A 15,964-nucleotide genomic window follows, 5' to 3' on the forward strand; every position below is an offset into this window, starting at 1 on the left:
GTGGTGATGGGTGAACGGGACTTGGTGCGAGTTAGGACACGAGCAGCAGTCAGCACAGGGGTGATGGGTGACCGGGACTTGGTGCGAGTTAGGGCACAGGCAGCAGTGAGCACAGGGGTGATGGGTGAACGAGACTTGGTGCGAGTTAGGACACGGGCAGCAGCGAGCACAGGGGGTGGTGGGTGAACGGGACTTGATATGAGTTAGGACACGGGCAGCAGTGAGCACAGGGGTGACGGGTGAACGGGACTTGGTGCGAGTTAGGACATGGGCAGCAGCGAGCACAGGGGGTGGTGGGTGAACGGGACTTGGTGTGAGTTAGGACACGGGCAGCAGTGAGCACAGTGGGGATGGGTGAACGGGACTTGGTGCGAGTTAGGACACGGGCAGCAGTGAGCACAGGGGGTGATGGGTGATCGGGACTCGGTGCGAGTTAGGACACGGGCAGCAGAGAGCACAGGTGTGATGGGTGAACGGGACTTGGTGCGAGTTAGGACACGCGCAGCAGTGAGCACAGGCGTGATGGGTGAACGGGACTTGGTGCGAGTTAGGACACGGGCAGCAGAGAGCACAGGGGTGATGGGCGAACGGGACTTGGTGCGAGTTAGGACACGGGCAGCAGAGAGCACAGGGGTGATGGGTGAATGGGACTTGGTGCAAGTTAGGACACGGGCTGCAGTGAGCACAGGGGTGATGGGTGAACGGGACTTGGTGCGAGTTAGGACACGGGCAGCAGTGAGCACAGGGGTGATGGGTGAACGGGACTTGGTGCGAGTTAGGACACGGGGCAGTGAGCAAAGGGCTGATGGGTGAACGGGACTTGGTGTGAGTTAGGACACGGGTAGCAGTGAGCACAGGGGTGATGGGTGAACGGGACTTGGTGCGAGTTTGGACACGGGCAGAAGTGAGCACAGGGGGGATGGGTGAACGGGACTTGGTGCGAGTTAGGACACGGGCAGCAGTGAGCACAGGGGGGATGGGTGAACGGGACTTGGTGCGAGTTAGGACACGGGCAGCAGTGAGCACAGGGGTGATGGGTGAACGGGACTTGGTGCGAGTTAGGACACGGGCAGCAGTGAGCACAGGGGTGAAGGGTGAACGGGGCTTGGTGCGAGTTAGGACACGGGCAGCAGTGAGCACAGGGGTGATGGGTGAATGGCACTTGGTGCGAGTTAGGACACGGGCAGCAGTGAGCACAGGGGTGATGGGTGAACGGGACTTGGTGCGAGTTAGGACACGGGCGGCAGTGAGCACAGGGGTGAGGGGTGACCGGGACTTGGTGCGAGTTAGGACACAGGCAGCAGTGAGCACAGGGGTGATGGGTGAACGGGACTTGGTGCGAGTTAGGACATGGGGCAGTGAGCACAGGGGTGATGGGTGAACGGGACTTGGTGTGAGTTTGGACACGGGCAGCAGTGAGCACAGGGGTGATGGGTGAACGGGACTTGGTGCGAGTTAGGACATGGGCAGCAGTGAGCACAGGGGTGACGAGTGAACGAGACTTGGTGCGAGTAAGGACACGGGCAGCAGCGAGCACAGGGGTGGTGGGTGAACGGGACTTGGTGCGAGTTAGGGCACGGGGCAGTGAGCACAGGGGTGATGTGCGAACGGGACATGGTGCGAGTTAGGTCACGGGCAGCAGTGAGCACAGGGGTGATGGGTGAACGAGACTTGGTGCGAGTTAGGACACGGGCAGCAGTGAGCACAGGGGTGATGGGGGAACGGGACTTGGTGCGAGTTAGGACACGGGCAGAAGTGAGCACAGGGGTGATGGGCGAACGGGACTTGGTGCGAGTTAGGACACGGGCAGCAGTGAGCACAGGGGTGATGGGCGAACGGGACTTGGTGCGAGTTAGGACCCGGGCAGCAGTGAGCACAGGTGTGATGGGTGAACGGGACTTGGTGCGAGTTAGGACACGGGCAGCAGTGAGCACAGGGGTGATGGGTGAACGGGACTTGGTGCGAGTTAGGACACGGGCAGCAGTGAGCACAGGGGTGATGGGTGACCGGGACTTGGTGCGAGTTAGGACACGGGCAGCAGTGAGCACAGGGGTGATGGGTGAACGGGACTTGGTGCGAGTTAGGACACGGGCAGCAGTGAGCACAGTGGTGATGGGTGAATGGGACTTGGTGCGAGTTAGGACACGGGCAGCAATGAGCACCGGGGAGACGGGTGAACAGGACTTGGTGCGAGTTGGGACACGGGCAGCAATGAGCACAGGGGTGATGTGTGACCGGGACTTGGTGCGAGTTAGGACACAGGCAGCAGTGAGCACAGGGGTAATGGGTGAACGAGACTTGGTGTGAGTTAGGACACGGGCAGCAGTGAGCACAGGGGTGATGTGTGAACGGGACTTGGTGCGAGTTAGGACACAGGCAGCAGTGAGCACAGGGGTGACGGGTGAACGGGACTTGGTGCGAGCTAGGACACGGGCAGCAGCGAGCACAGGGGGTGGTGGGTGAACGGGACTTGGTGTGAGTTAGGACACGGGCAGCTGTGAGCACAGGGGTGACGGGTGTACGGGAGTTGGTGCGAGTTAGGACACGGGCAGCAGTGAGCACAGGGGTGATGGGCGAACGGGACTTGGTGCGAGTTAGGACACGGGCAGCAGTGAGCACAGGGGTGATGGGTGAACGGGACTTGGTGTGAGTTAGGACACGGGCAGCAGTGAGCACAGGGGTGATGGGCGAACGGGACTTGGTGCGAGTTAGGACACGGGCCGCAGCGAGCACAGGGGGTGGTGGGTGAACGGGCCTTGGTGTGAGTTAGGACACGGGCAGCAGTGAGCACAGTGGGGATGGGTGAACGGGACTTGGTGTGAGTTAGGACACGGGCAGCAGTGAGCACAGGGGTGATGGGTGAACGGGACTTGGTGCGAGTTAGGACACGGGCAGCAGTGAGCACAGGGGTGATGTACGAACGGGACTTGGTGCGAGTTAGGACATGGGCAGCAGTGAGCACAGGGGTGAAGGGTGAACGGGGCTTGGTGCGAGTTAGGACACGGGCAGCAGTGAGCACAGGGGTGATGGGTGAATGGCACTTGGTGCGAGTTAGGACACGGGGCAGTGAGCACAGGGGTGATGGGTGAACGGGACTTGGTGTGAGTTTGGACACGGGCAGCAGTGAGCACAGGGGTGATGGGTGAACGGGACTTGGTGCGAGTTAGGACATGGGCAGCAGTGAGCACAGGGGTGACGAGTGAACGGGACTTGGTGCGAGTAAGGACACGGGCAGCAGCGAGCACAGGGGTGGTGGGTGAACGGGACTTGGTGCGAGTTAGGGCACGGGGCAGTGAGCACAGGGGTGATGTGCGAACGGGACATGGTGCGAGTTAGGTCACGGGCAGCAGTGAGCACAGGGGTGATGGGTGAACGAGACTTGGTGCGAGTTAGGACACGGGCAGCAGTGAGCACAGGGGTGATGGGGGAACGGGACTTGGTGCGAGTTAGGACACGGGCAGAAGTGAGCACAGGGGTGATGGGCGAACGGGACTTGGTGCGAGTTAGGACACGGGCAGCAGTGAGCACAGGGGTGATGGGCGAACGGGACTTGGTGCGAGTTAGGACCCGGGCAGCAGTGAGCACAGGTGTGATGGGTGAACGGGACTTGGTGCGAGTTAGGACACGGGCAGCAGTGAGCACAGGGGTGATGGGTGAACGGGACTTGGTGCGAGTTAGGACACGGGCAGCAGTGAGCACAGGGGTGATGGGTGACCGGGACTTGGTGCGAGTTAGGACACGGGCAGCAGTGAGCACAGGGGTGATGGGTGAACGGGACTTGGTGCGAGTTAGGACACGGGCAGCAGTGAGCACAGTGGTGATGGGTGAATGGGACTTGGTGCGAGTAAGGACACGGGCAGCAATGAGCACCGGGGAGACGGGTGAACAGGACTTGGTGCGAGTTGGGACACGGGCAGCAATGAGCACAGGGGTGATGTGTGACCGGGACTTGGTGCGAGTTAGGACACAGGCAGCAGTGAGCACAGGGGTAATGGGTGAACGAGACTTGGTGTGAGTTAGGACACGGGCAGCAGTGAGCACAGGGGTGATGTGTGAACGGGACTTGGTGCGAGTTAGGACACAGGCAGCAGTGAGCACAGGGGTGACGGGTGAACGGGACTTGGTGCGAGCTAGGACACGGGCAGCAGCGAGCACAGGGGTGACGGGTGTACGGGAATTGGTGCGAGTTAGGACACGGGCAGCAGTGAGCACAGCGGTGATGGGCGAACGGGACTTGGTGCGAGTTAGGACACGGGCAGCAGTGAGCACAGGGGTGATGGGTGAACGGGACTTGGTGTGAGTTAGGACACGGGCAGCAGTGAGCACAGGGGTGATGGGCGAACGGGACTTGGTGCGAGTTAGGACACGGGCCGCAGCGAGCACAGGGGGTGGTGGGTGAACGGGCCTTGGTGTGAGTTAGGACACGGGCAGCAGTGAGCACAGTGGGGATGGGTGAACGGGACTTGGTGTGAGTTAGGACACGGGCAGCAGTGAGCACAGGGGTGATGGGTGAACGGGACTTGGTGCGAGTTAGGACACGGGCAGCAGTGAGCACAGGGGCTGATGGGTAATCGGGACTTTGTGCGAGTTAGGACACGGGCAGCAGAGAGCACAGGGGTGATGGGTGAACGGGACTTGGTGCGAGTTATGACACGGGCAGCAGTGAGCACAGGGGTGATGGGTGAACGGGACTTGGTGCGAGTTAGGACACGGGCAGCAGTGAGCACAGGGGGTGATGGATGAACGGGACTTGGTGCGAGTTTGGACACGGGCAGCAGAGAGCACAGGGGTGATGGGCGAACGGGACGTAGTGCGAGTTAGGACACGGGCAGCAGTGAGCACAGGGGTGATGGGTGAACGGGACTTGGTGCTAGTTAGGACACGGTCAGCAGTGAGCACAGGGGTGATGGGTGAACGGGACTTGGTGTGAGTTAGGACACGGGCAGCAGTGAGCACAGGGGTGATGGGTGAACGGGACTTGGTGCGAGTTAGGACACGGGCAGCCGTGAGCACAGGGGGGATGGGTGAAAGGGACTTGGTGCGAGTTAGGACACGGGCAGCAGTGAGCACAGGGGGGATGGGTGAACGGGACTTGGTGCGAGTTAGGACACGGGCAGCAGTGAGCACAGGGGTGATGGGCGAACGGGACTTGGTGCGAGTTAGGACACGGGCAGCAGTGAGCACAGGGGTGATGGGTGATCGGGACTTGGTGCGAGTTAGGACACGGGCAGCAATGAGCACAGGGGTGATCGGCGAACGGGACTTGGTGCGAGTTAGGACACGGGCAGCAGTGAGCACAGGGGTGATGTGCGAACGGGACATGGTGCGAGTTAGGACACGGGCAGCAGTGAGCACAGGGGTGATGGGTGAACGGGACTTGGTGCGAGTTAGGACACGGGCAGCAGAGAGCACAGGGGTGATGGGTGACCGGGACTTGGTGCGAGTTAGGACACGGGCAGCAGTGAGCACAGGGTTGATGGGTGAACGGGACTTGGTGCGGGTTAGGACACGGGCAGCAGTGAGCACAGGGGTGATGGGTGAACGGGACTTGGTGCGAGTTAGGACACGGGCAGCAGTGAACACAGGGGTGAAGAGTGACCGGGACTTGGTGCGAGTTAGGACACAGGCAGCAGTGAGCACAGTGGTGATGGGTGAACGGGACTTGGTGTGAGTTAGGACACGGGCAGCAGTGAGCACAGTGGTGATGGGTGAACGGGACTTGGTGCGAGTTAGGACACGGGCAGCAGTGAGCACCGGGGAGACGGGTGATCGGGACTTGGTGCGAGTTAGGACACGGGCAGCAGTCAGCACAGGGTTGATGGGTGAACGGGACTTGGTGCGGGTTAGGACACGGGCAGCAGTGAGCACAGGGGTGATGGGTGAACGGGACTTGGTGCGAGTTAGGACACGGGCAGCAGTGAACACAGGGGTGAAGAGTGACCGGGACTTGGTGCGAGTTAGGACACAGGCAGCAGTGAGCACAGTGGTGATGGGTGAACGGGACTTGGTGTGAGTTAGGACACGGGCAGCAGTGAGCACAGTGGTGATGGGTGAACGGGACTTGGTGCGAGTTAGGACACGGGCAGCAGTGAGCACCGGGGAGACGGGTGATCGGGACTTGGTGCGAGTTAGGACACGGGCAGCAGTCAGCACAGGGGTGATGGTTGACCGGGACTTGGTGCGAGTTAGGACACAGGCAGCAGTGAGCCCAGGGGTGATGGGTGAACGAGACTTGGTGCGAGTTACGACACGGGCAGCAGCGAGCACAGGGGGTGGTGGGTGAACGGGACTTGGTGTGAGTTAGGACACGGGCAGCAGTGAGCACAGGGGTGACGGGTGAACGGGACTTGGTGCGAGTTAGGACATGGGCAGCAGCGAGCACAGGGGGTGGTGGGTGAACGGGACTTGGTGTGAGTTAGGACACGGGCAGCATTGAGCACAGGGGGGATGGGTGAACGAGACTTGGTGCGAGTTAGGACACGGGCAGCAGTGAGCACAGGGGGTGATGGGTGATCGGGACTCGGTGCGAGTTAGGACACGGGCAGCAGAGAGCACAGGGGTGATGGGTGAACGGGACTTGGTGCGAGTTAGGACACGCGCAGCAGTGAGCACATGCGTGATGGGTGAACGGGACTTGGTGCGAGTTAGGACACGGGCAGCAGAGAGCACGGGGTGATGGGCGAACGGGACTTGGTGCGAGTTAGGTCACGGGCAGCAGTGAGCACAGGGGTGATGGGTGAACGGGACTTGGTGCGAGTTAGGACACGGGCTGCAGTGAGCACAGGGGTGATGGGTGAACGGGACTTGGTGCGAGTTAGGACACGGGCAGCAGTGAGCACAGAGGTGATGGGTGAACGGGACTTGGTGCGAGTTAGGACACGGGGCAGTGAGCACAGGGCTGATGGGTGAACGGGACTTGGTGTGAGTTTGGACACGGGCAGCAGTGAGAACAGGGGTGATGGGTGAACGGGACTTGGTGCGAGTTTGGACACGGGCAGCAGTGAGCACAGAGGGGATGTGTGAACGGGACTTGGTGCGAGTTAGGACACGGGCAGCAGTGAGCACATGGGGGATGGGTGAACGGGACTTGGTGCGAGTTAGGACACGGGCAGCAGTGAGCACAGGGGTGATGGGTGAACGGGACTTGGTGCGAGTTAGGACACGGGCAGCAGTGAGCACAGGGGTGATGTACGAACGGGACTTGGTGCGAGTTAGGACACGGGCAGCAGCGAGCACAGGGGTGGTGGGTGAACGGGACTTGGTGTGGGTTAGGACACGGGCAGCAGTGAGTACAGGGGGGATGGGTGAACGGGACTTGGTGCGAGTTAGGACACGGGCAGCAGTGAGCATAGGGGGTGATGGGTGATCGGGACTCGTTGCGATTTATGATACGGGCAGCAGAGAGCACAGGGGTGATGGGTGAACGGGACTTGGTGCGAGTTAGGACACGCGCAGCAGTGAGCACAGGGGTGTTGGGTGAACGGGACTTGGTGCGAGTTAGGACACGGGCAGCAGTGAGCACAGGGGGTGATGAGTGAACGGGACTTGGTGCGAGTTCGGACACGGGCAGCAGAGAGCACAGGGGTGATGGGCGAACGGGACTTGGTGCGAGTTAGGACACGGGCAGCAGTGAGCACAGGGGTGATGGGTGAACGGGACTTGGTGCAAGTTAGGACATGGGCAGCAGTGAGCACAGGGGTGATGGGTGAACGGGACTTGGTGCGAGTTAGGACACGGGGCAGTGAGCACAGGGCTGATGGGTGAACGGGACTTGGTGTGAGTTAGGACACGGGCAGCAGTGAGCACAGGGGTGATGGGTGAACGGGACTTGGTGCGAGTTTGGACACGGGCAGCAGTGAGCACAGGGGTGATGGGTGAACGGGGCTTGGTGCGAGTTAGGACACGGGCAGCAGTGAGCACAGGGGGGATGGGTGAACGGGACTTGGTGCGAGTTACGACACGGGCAGCAGTGAGCACAGGGGTGATGGGTGAACGGGACTTGGTGCGAGTTAGGACATGGGCAGCAGTGAGCACAGGGGTGATGTGCGAACGGGACTTGGTGCGAGTTAGGACACGGGCAGCAGTGAGCACAGGGGTGATGGGTGAACGTGACTTGGTGCGAGTTAGGACATGGGCAGCAGTGAGCACAGGGGTGATGGGTGAATGGGACTTGGTGCGAGTTAGGACACGGGCAGCAGTGAGCACAGGGGTGATGGGTGAACGGGACTTGGTGCGAGTTAGGACACGGGCGGCAGTGAGCACAGGGGTGAGGGGTGACCGGGACTTGGTGCGAGTTAGGACACAGGCAGCAGTGAGCACAGGGGTGATGGGTGAACGGGACTTGGTGCGAGTTAGGACACGGGGCAGTGAGCACAGGGGTGATGGGTGAACGGGACGTAGTGCGAGTTAGGACACGGGCAGCAGTGAGCACAGGGGTGATGGGTGAACGGGACATGGTGCTAGTTAGGACACGGGCAGCAGTGAGCACAGGGGTGATGGGTGAACGGGACTTGGTGCGAGTTTGGACACGGGCAGCAGTGAGCATAGGTGTGATGGGTGAACGGGACTTGGTGCGAGTTAGGACACGGCGCAGTGAGCACATGGGTGATGGGTGAACGGGACTTGGTGTGAGTTAGGACACGGGCAGCAGTGAGCACAGGGGTGATGGTTGAACGGGACTTGGTGCGAGTTAGGACACGGGCAGCAGTGAGCACAGGGGGGATGTGTGAAAGGGACTTGGTGCGAGTTAGGACACGGGCAGCAGTGAGCACAGGGGGGATGGGTGAAAGGGACTTGGTGCGAGTTAGGACACGGGCAGCAGTGAGCACAGGGGTGATGGGTGAACGGGACTTGGTGCGAGTTAGGGCACGGGCAGCAGTGAGCACAGGGTTGATGTGCGAACGGGACTTGGTGCGAGTTAGGACTCGGGCAGCAGTGAGCACAGGGGGGATGTGTGAAAGGGACTTGGTGCGAGTTAGGACACGGGCAGCAGTGAGCACAGGGTTGATGGGTGAACGGGACTTGGTGCGAGTTAGGACACGGGCAGCAGTGAGCACAGGGGTGACGGGTGAACGGGACTTGGTGCGAGTTAGGACACGGGAAGCAGTGAGCACAGGGGTGAAGGGTGAACGGGACTTGGTGCGAGTTAGGACACAGGCAGCAGTGAGCACAGTGGTGATGGGTGAACGGGACTTGGTGTGAGTTAGGACACGGGCAGCAGTGAGCACAGGGGTGATGGGTGACCGGGACTTGGTGCGAGTTAGGACACAGGCAGCAGTGAGCACAGGGGTGATGGGTGAAAGAGACTTGGTGCAAGTTAGGACACGGGCAGCAGCGAGCACAGCGGGTGGTGGGTGAACGGGACTTGGTGTGAGTTAGGACACGGGCAGCAGTGAGCACAGGGGTGATGGGTGAACGGGACTTGGTGCGAGTTAGGACATGGGCAGCAGCGAGCACAGGTGGTGGTGGGTGAACGGGACTTGGTGTGAGTTAGGACACGGGCAGCAGTGTGCACAGGGGGGATGGGTGAACGGGACTTGGTGCGAGTTAGGACACGGGCAGCAGTGAGCACAGTGGGTGATGGCTGATTGGGACTCGGTGCGAGTCAGGACACGGGCAGCAGAGAGCACAGGGGTGATGGGTGAACGGGACTTGGTGCGAGTTAGGACACGCGCAGCAGTGAGCACAGGGGTGATGGGTGAACAGGACTTGGTGCGAGTTAGGACACGGGCAGCAGAGAGCACAGGGGTGATGGGCGAACGGGACTTGGTGCGAGTTAGGACACGGGCAGCAGTGAGCACAGGGGTGATGGATGAATGGGACTTGGTGCGAGTTAGGACACGGGCAGCAGTGAGCACAGGGGTGATGGGTGAACGGGACTTGGTGCGAGTTAGGACACGGGGCAGTGAGCACAGGGCTGATGGGTGAACGGGACTTGGTGTGAGTTAGGACACGGGCAGCAGTGAGCACAGGGGTGATGGGTGAACGGGACTTGGTGCGAGTTTGGACACGGGCAGCAGTGAGCACAGGGGTGATGGGTGAACGGGACTTGGTGTGAGTTAGGACACGGGCAGCTGTGAGCACAGGGGTGACGGGTGTACGGGAGTTGGTGCGAGTTAGGACACGGGCAGCAGTGAGCACAGGGGTGATGGGCGAACGGGACTTGGTGCGAGTTAGGACACGGGCAGCAGTGAGCACAGGGGTGATGGGTGAACGGGACTTGGTGTGAGTTAGGACACGGGCAGCAGTGAGCACAGGGGTGATGGGCGAACGGGACTTGGTGCGAGTTAGGACACGGGCCGCAGCGAGCACAGGGGGTGGTGGGTGAACGGGCCTTGGTGTGAGTTAGGACACGGGCAGCAGTGAGCACAGTGGGGATGGGTGAACGGGACTTGGTGTGAGTTAGGACACGGGCAGCAGTGAGCACAGGGGTGATGGGTGAACGGGACTTGGTGCGAGTTAGGACACGGGCAGCAGTGAGCACAGGGGTGATGTACGAACGGGACTTGGTGCGAGTTAGGACATGGGCAGCAGTGAGCACAGGGGTGAAGGGTGAACGGGGCTTGGTGCGAGTTAGGACACGGGCAGCAGTGAGCACAGGGGTGATGGGTGAATGGCACTTGGTGCGAGTTAGGACACGGGCAGCAGTGAGCACAGGGGTGATGGGTGAACGGGACTTGGTGCGAGTTAGGACACGGGCGGCAGTGAGCACAGGGGTGAGGGGTGACCGGGACTTGGTGCGAGTTAGGACACAGGCAGCAGTGAGCACAGGGGTGATGGGTGAACGGGACTTGGTGCGAGTTAGGACACGGGGCAGTGAGCACAGGGGTGATGGGTGAACGGGACTTGGTGTGAGTTTGGACACGGGCAGCAGTGAGCACAGGGGTGATGGGTGAACGGGACTTGGTGCGAGTTAGGACATGGGCAGCAGTGAGCACAGGGGTGACGAGTGAACGGGACTTGGTGCGAGTAAGGACACGGGCAGCAGCGAGCACAGGGGTGGTGGGTGAACGGGACTTGGTGCGAGTTAGGGCACGGGGCAGTGAGCACAGGGGTGATGTGCGAACGGGACATGGTGCGAGTTAGGTCACGGGCAGCAGTGAGCACAGGGGTGATGGGTGAACGAGACTTGGTGCGAGTTAGGACACGGGCAGCAGTGAGCACAGGGGTGATGGGGGAACGGGACTTGGTGCGAGTTAGGACACGGGCAGAAGTGAGCACAGGGGTGATGGGCGAACGGGACTTGGTGCGAGTTAGGACACGGGCAGCAATGAGCACAGGGGTGATGGGCGAACGGGACTTGGTGCGAGTTAGGACCCGGGCAGCAGTGAGCACAGGTGTGATGGGTGAACGGGACTTGGTGCGAGTTAGGACACGGGCAGCAGTGAGCACAGGGGTGATGGGTGAACGGGACTTGGTGCGAGTTAGGACACGGGCAGCAGTGAGCACAGGGGTGATGGGTGACCGGGACTTGGTGCGAGTTAGGACACGGGCAGCAGTGAGCACAGGGGTGATGGGTGAACGGGACTTGGTGCGAGTTAGGACACGGGCAGCAGTGAGCACAGTGGTGATGGGTGAATGGGACTTGGTGCGAGTAAGGACACGGGCAGCAATGAGCACCGGGGAGACGGGTGAACAGGACTTGGTGCGAGTTGGGACACGGGCAGCAATGAGCACAGGGGTGATGTGTGACCGGGACTTGGTGCGAGTTAGGACACAGGCAGCAGTGAGCACAGGGGTAATGGGTGAACGAGACTTGGTGTGAGTTAGGACACGGGCAGCAGTGAGCACAGGGGTGATGTGTGAACGGGACTTGGTGCGAGTTAGGACACAGGCAGCAGTGAGCACAGGGGTGACGGGTGAACGGGACTTGGTGCGAGCTAGGACACGGGCAGCAGCGAGCACAGGGGTGACGGGTGTACGGGAATTGGTGCGAGTTAGGACACGGGCAGCAGTGAGCACAGCGGTGATGGGCGAACGGGACTTGGTGCGAGTTAGGACACGGGCAGCAGTGAGCACAGGGGTGATGGGTGAACGGGACTTGGTGTGAGTTAGGACACGGGCAGCAGTGAGCACAGGGGTGATGGGCGAACGGGACTTGGTGCGTGTTAGGACACGGGCCGCAGCGAGCACAGGGGGTGGTGGGTGAACGGGCCTTGGTGTGAGTTAGGACACGGGCAGCAGTGAGCACAGTGGGGATGGGTGAACGGGACTTGGTGTGAGTTAGGACACGGGCAGCAGTGAGCACAGGGGTGATGGGTGAACGGGACTTGGTGCGAGTTAGGACACGGGCAGCAGTGAGCACAGGGGCTGATGGGTAATCGGGACTTTGTGCGAGTTAGGACACGGGCAGCAGAGAGCACAGGGGTGATGGGTGAACGGGACTTGGTGCGAGTTATGACACGGGCAGCAGTGAGCACAGGGGTGATGGGTGAACGGGACTTGGTGCGAGTTAGGACACGGGCAGCAGTGAGCACAGGGGGTGATGGATGAACGGGACTTGGTGCGAGTTTGGACACGGGCAGCAGAGAGCACAGGGGTGATGGGCGAACGGGACGTAGTGCGAGTTAGGACACGGGCAGCAGTGAGCACAGGGGTGATGGGTGAACGGGACTTGGTGCTAGTTAGGACACGGTCAGCAGTGAGCACAGGGGTGATGGGTGAACGGGACTTGGTGTGAGTTAGGACACGGGCAGCAGTGAGCACAGGGGTGATGGGTGAACGGGACTTGGTGCGAGTTAGGACACGGGCAGCCGTGAGCACAGGGGGGATGGGTGAAAGGGACTTGGTGCGAGTTAGGACACGGGCAGCAGTGAGCACAGGGGGGATGGGTGAACGGGACTTGGTGCGAGTTAGGACACGGGCAGCAGTGAGCACAGGGGTGATGGGCGAACGGGACTTGGTGCGAGTTAGGACACGGGCAGCAGTGAGCACAGGGGTGATGGGTGATCGGGACTTGGTGCGAGTTAGGACACGGGCAGCAATGAGCACAGGGGTGATCGGCGAACGGGACTTGGTGCGAGTTAGGACACGGGCAGCAGTGAGCACAGGGGTGATGTGCGAACGGGACATGGTGCGAGTTAGGACACGGGCAGCAGTGAGCACAGGGGTGATGGGTGAACGGGACTTGGTGCGAGTTAGGACACGGGCAGCAGAGAGCACAGGGGTGATGGGTGACCGGGACTTGGTGCGAGTTAGGACACGGGCAGCAGTGAGCACAGGGTTGATGGGTGAACGGGACTTGGTGCGGGTTAGGACACGGGCAGCAGTGAGCACAGGGGTGATGGGTGAACGGGACTTGGTGCGAGTTAGGACACGGGCAGCAGTGAACACAGGGGTGAAGAGTGACCGGGACTTGGTGCGAGTTAGGACACAGGCAGCAGTGAGCACAGTGGTGATGGGTGAACGGGACTTGGTGTGAGTTAGGACACGGGCAGCAGTGAGCACAGTGGTGATGGGTGAACGGGACTTGGTGCGAGTTAGGACACGGGCAGCAGTGAGCACCGGGGAGACGGGTGATCGGGACTTGGTGCGAGTTAGGACACGGGCAGCAGTCAGCACAGGGTTGATGGGTGAACGGGACTTGGTGCGGGTTAGGACACGGGCCGCAGTGAGCACAGGGGTGATGGGTGAACGGGACTTGGTGCGAGTTAGGACACGGGCAGCAGTGAACACAGGGGTGAAGAGTGACCGGGACTTGGTGCGAGTTAGGACACAGGCAGCAGTGAGCACAGTGGTGATGGGTGAACGGGACTTGGTGCGAGTTAGGACACGGGCAGAAGTGAGCACAGGGGTGATGGGCGAACGGGACTTGGTGCGAGTTAGGACACGGGCAGCAATGAGCACAGGGGTGATGGGCGAACGGGACTTGGTGCGAGTTAGGACCCGGGCAGCAGTGAGCACAGGTGTGATGGGTGAACGGGACTTGGTGCGAGTTAGGACACGGGCAGCAGTGAGCACAGGGGTGATGGGTGAACGGGACTTGGTGCGAGTTAGGACACGGGCAGCAGTGAGCACAGGGGTGATGGGTGACCGGGACTTGGTGCGAGTTAGGACACGGGCAGCAGTGAGCACAGGGGTGATGGGTGAACGGGACTTGGTGCGAGTTAGGACACGGGCAGCAGTGAGCACAGTGGTGATGGGTGAATGGGACTTGGTGCGAGTAAGGACACGGGCAGCAATGAGCACCGGGGAGACGGGTGAACAGGACTTGGTGCGAGTTGGGACACGGGCAGCAATGAGCACAGGGGTGATGTGTGACCGGGACTTGGTGCGAGTTAGGACACAGGCAGCAGTGAGCACAGGGGTAATGGGTGAACGAGACTTGGTGTGAGTTAGGACACGGGCAGCAGTGAGCACAGGGGTGATGTGTGAACGGGACTTGGTGCGAGTTAGGACACAGGCAGCAGTGAGCACAGGGGTGACGGGTGAACGGGACTTGGTGCGAGCTAGGACACGGGCAGCAGCGAGCACAGGGGTGACGGGTGTACGGGAATTGGTGCGAGTTAGGACACGGGCAGCAGTGAGCACAGCGGTGATGGGCGAACGGGACTTGGTGCGAGTTAGGACACGGGCAGCAGTGAGCACAGGGGTGATGGGTGAACGGGACTTGGTGTGAGTTAGGACACGGGCAGCAGTGAGCACAGGGGTGATGGGCGAACGGGACTTGGTGCGTGTTAGGACACGGGCCGCAGCGAGCACAGGGGGTGGTGGGTGAACGGGCCTTGGTGTGAGTTAGGACACGGGCAGCAGTGAGCACAGTGGGGATGGGTGAACGGGACTTGGTGTGAGTTAGGACACGGGCAGCAGTGAGCACAGGGGTGATGGGTGAACGGGACTTGGTGCGAGTTAGGACACGGGCAGCAGTGAGCACAGGGGCTGATGGGTAATCGGGACTTTGTGCGAGTTAGGACACGGGCAGCAGAGAGCACAGGGGTGATGGGTGAACGGGACTTGGTGCGAGTTATGACACGGGCAGCAGTGAGCACAGGGGTGATGGGTGAACGGGACTTGGTGCGAGTTAGGACACGGGCAGCAGTGAGCACAGGGGGTGATGGATGAACGGGACTTGGTGCGAGTTTGGACACGGGCAGCAGAGAGCACAGGGGTGATGGGCGAACGGGACGTAGTGCGAGTTAGGACACGGGCAGCAGTGAGCACAGGGGTGATGGGTGAACGGGACTTGGTGCTAGTTAGGACACGGTCAGCAGTGAGCACAGGGGTGATGGGTGAACGGGACTTGGTGTGAGTTAGGACACGGGCAGCAGTGAGCACAGGGGTGATGGGTGAACGGGACTTGGTGCGAGTTAGGACACGGGCAGCCGTGAGCACAGGGGGGATGGGTGAAAGGGACTTGGTGCGAGTTAGGACACGGGCAGCAGTGAGCACAGGGGGGATGGGTGAACGGGACTTGGTGCGAGTTAGGACACGGGCAGCAGTGAGCACAGGGGTGATGGGCGAACGGGACTTGGTGCGAGTTAGGACACGGGCAGCAGTGAGCACAGGGGTGATGGGTGATCGGGACTTGGTGCGAGTTAGGACACGGGCAGCAATGAGCACAGGGGTGATGTGCGAACGGGACATGGTGCGAGTTAGGACACGGGCAGCAGTGAGCACAGGGGTGATGGGTGAACGGGACTTGGTGCGAGTTAGGACACGGGCAGCAGAGAGCACAGGGGTGATGGGTGACCGGGACTTGGTGCGAGTTAGGACACGGGCAGCAGTGAGCACAGGGTTGATGGGTGAACGGGACTTGGTGCGGGTTAGGACACGGGCAGCAGTGAGCACAGGGGTGATGGGTGAACGGGACTTGGTGCGAGTTAGGACACGGGCAGCAGTGAACACAGGGGTGAAGAGTGACCGGGACTTGGTGCGAGTTAGGACACAGGCAGCAGTGAGCACAGTGGTGATGGGTGAACGGGACTTGGTGTGAGTTAGGACACGGGCAGCAGTGAGCACAGTGGTG

This window comes from Somniosus microcephalus, chromosome 11 (genome assembly GCF_052327205.1).
Source record: "Somniosus microcephalus isolate GS21.2 chromosome 11, FLI_Smic_1.0, whole genome shotgun sequence".
Lineage (NCBI taxonomy): Eukaryota > Metazoa > Chordata > Chondrichthyes > Squaliformes > Somniosidae > Somniosus > Somniosus microcephalus.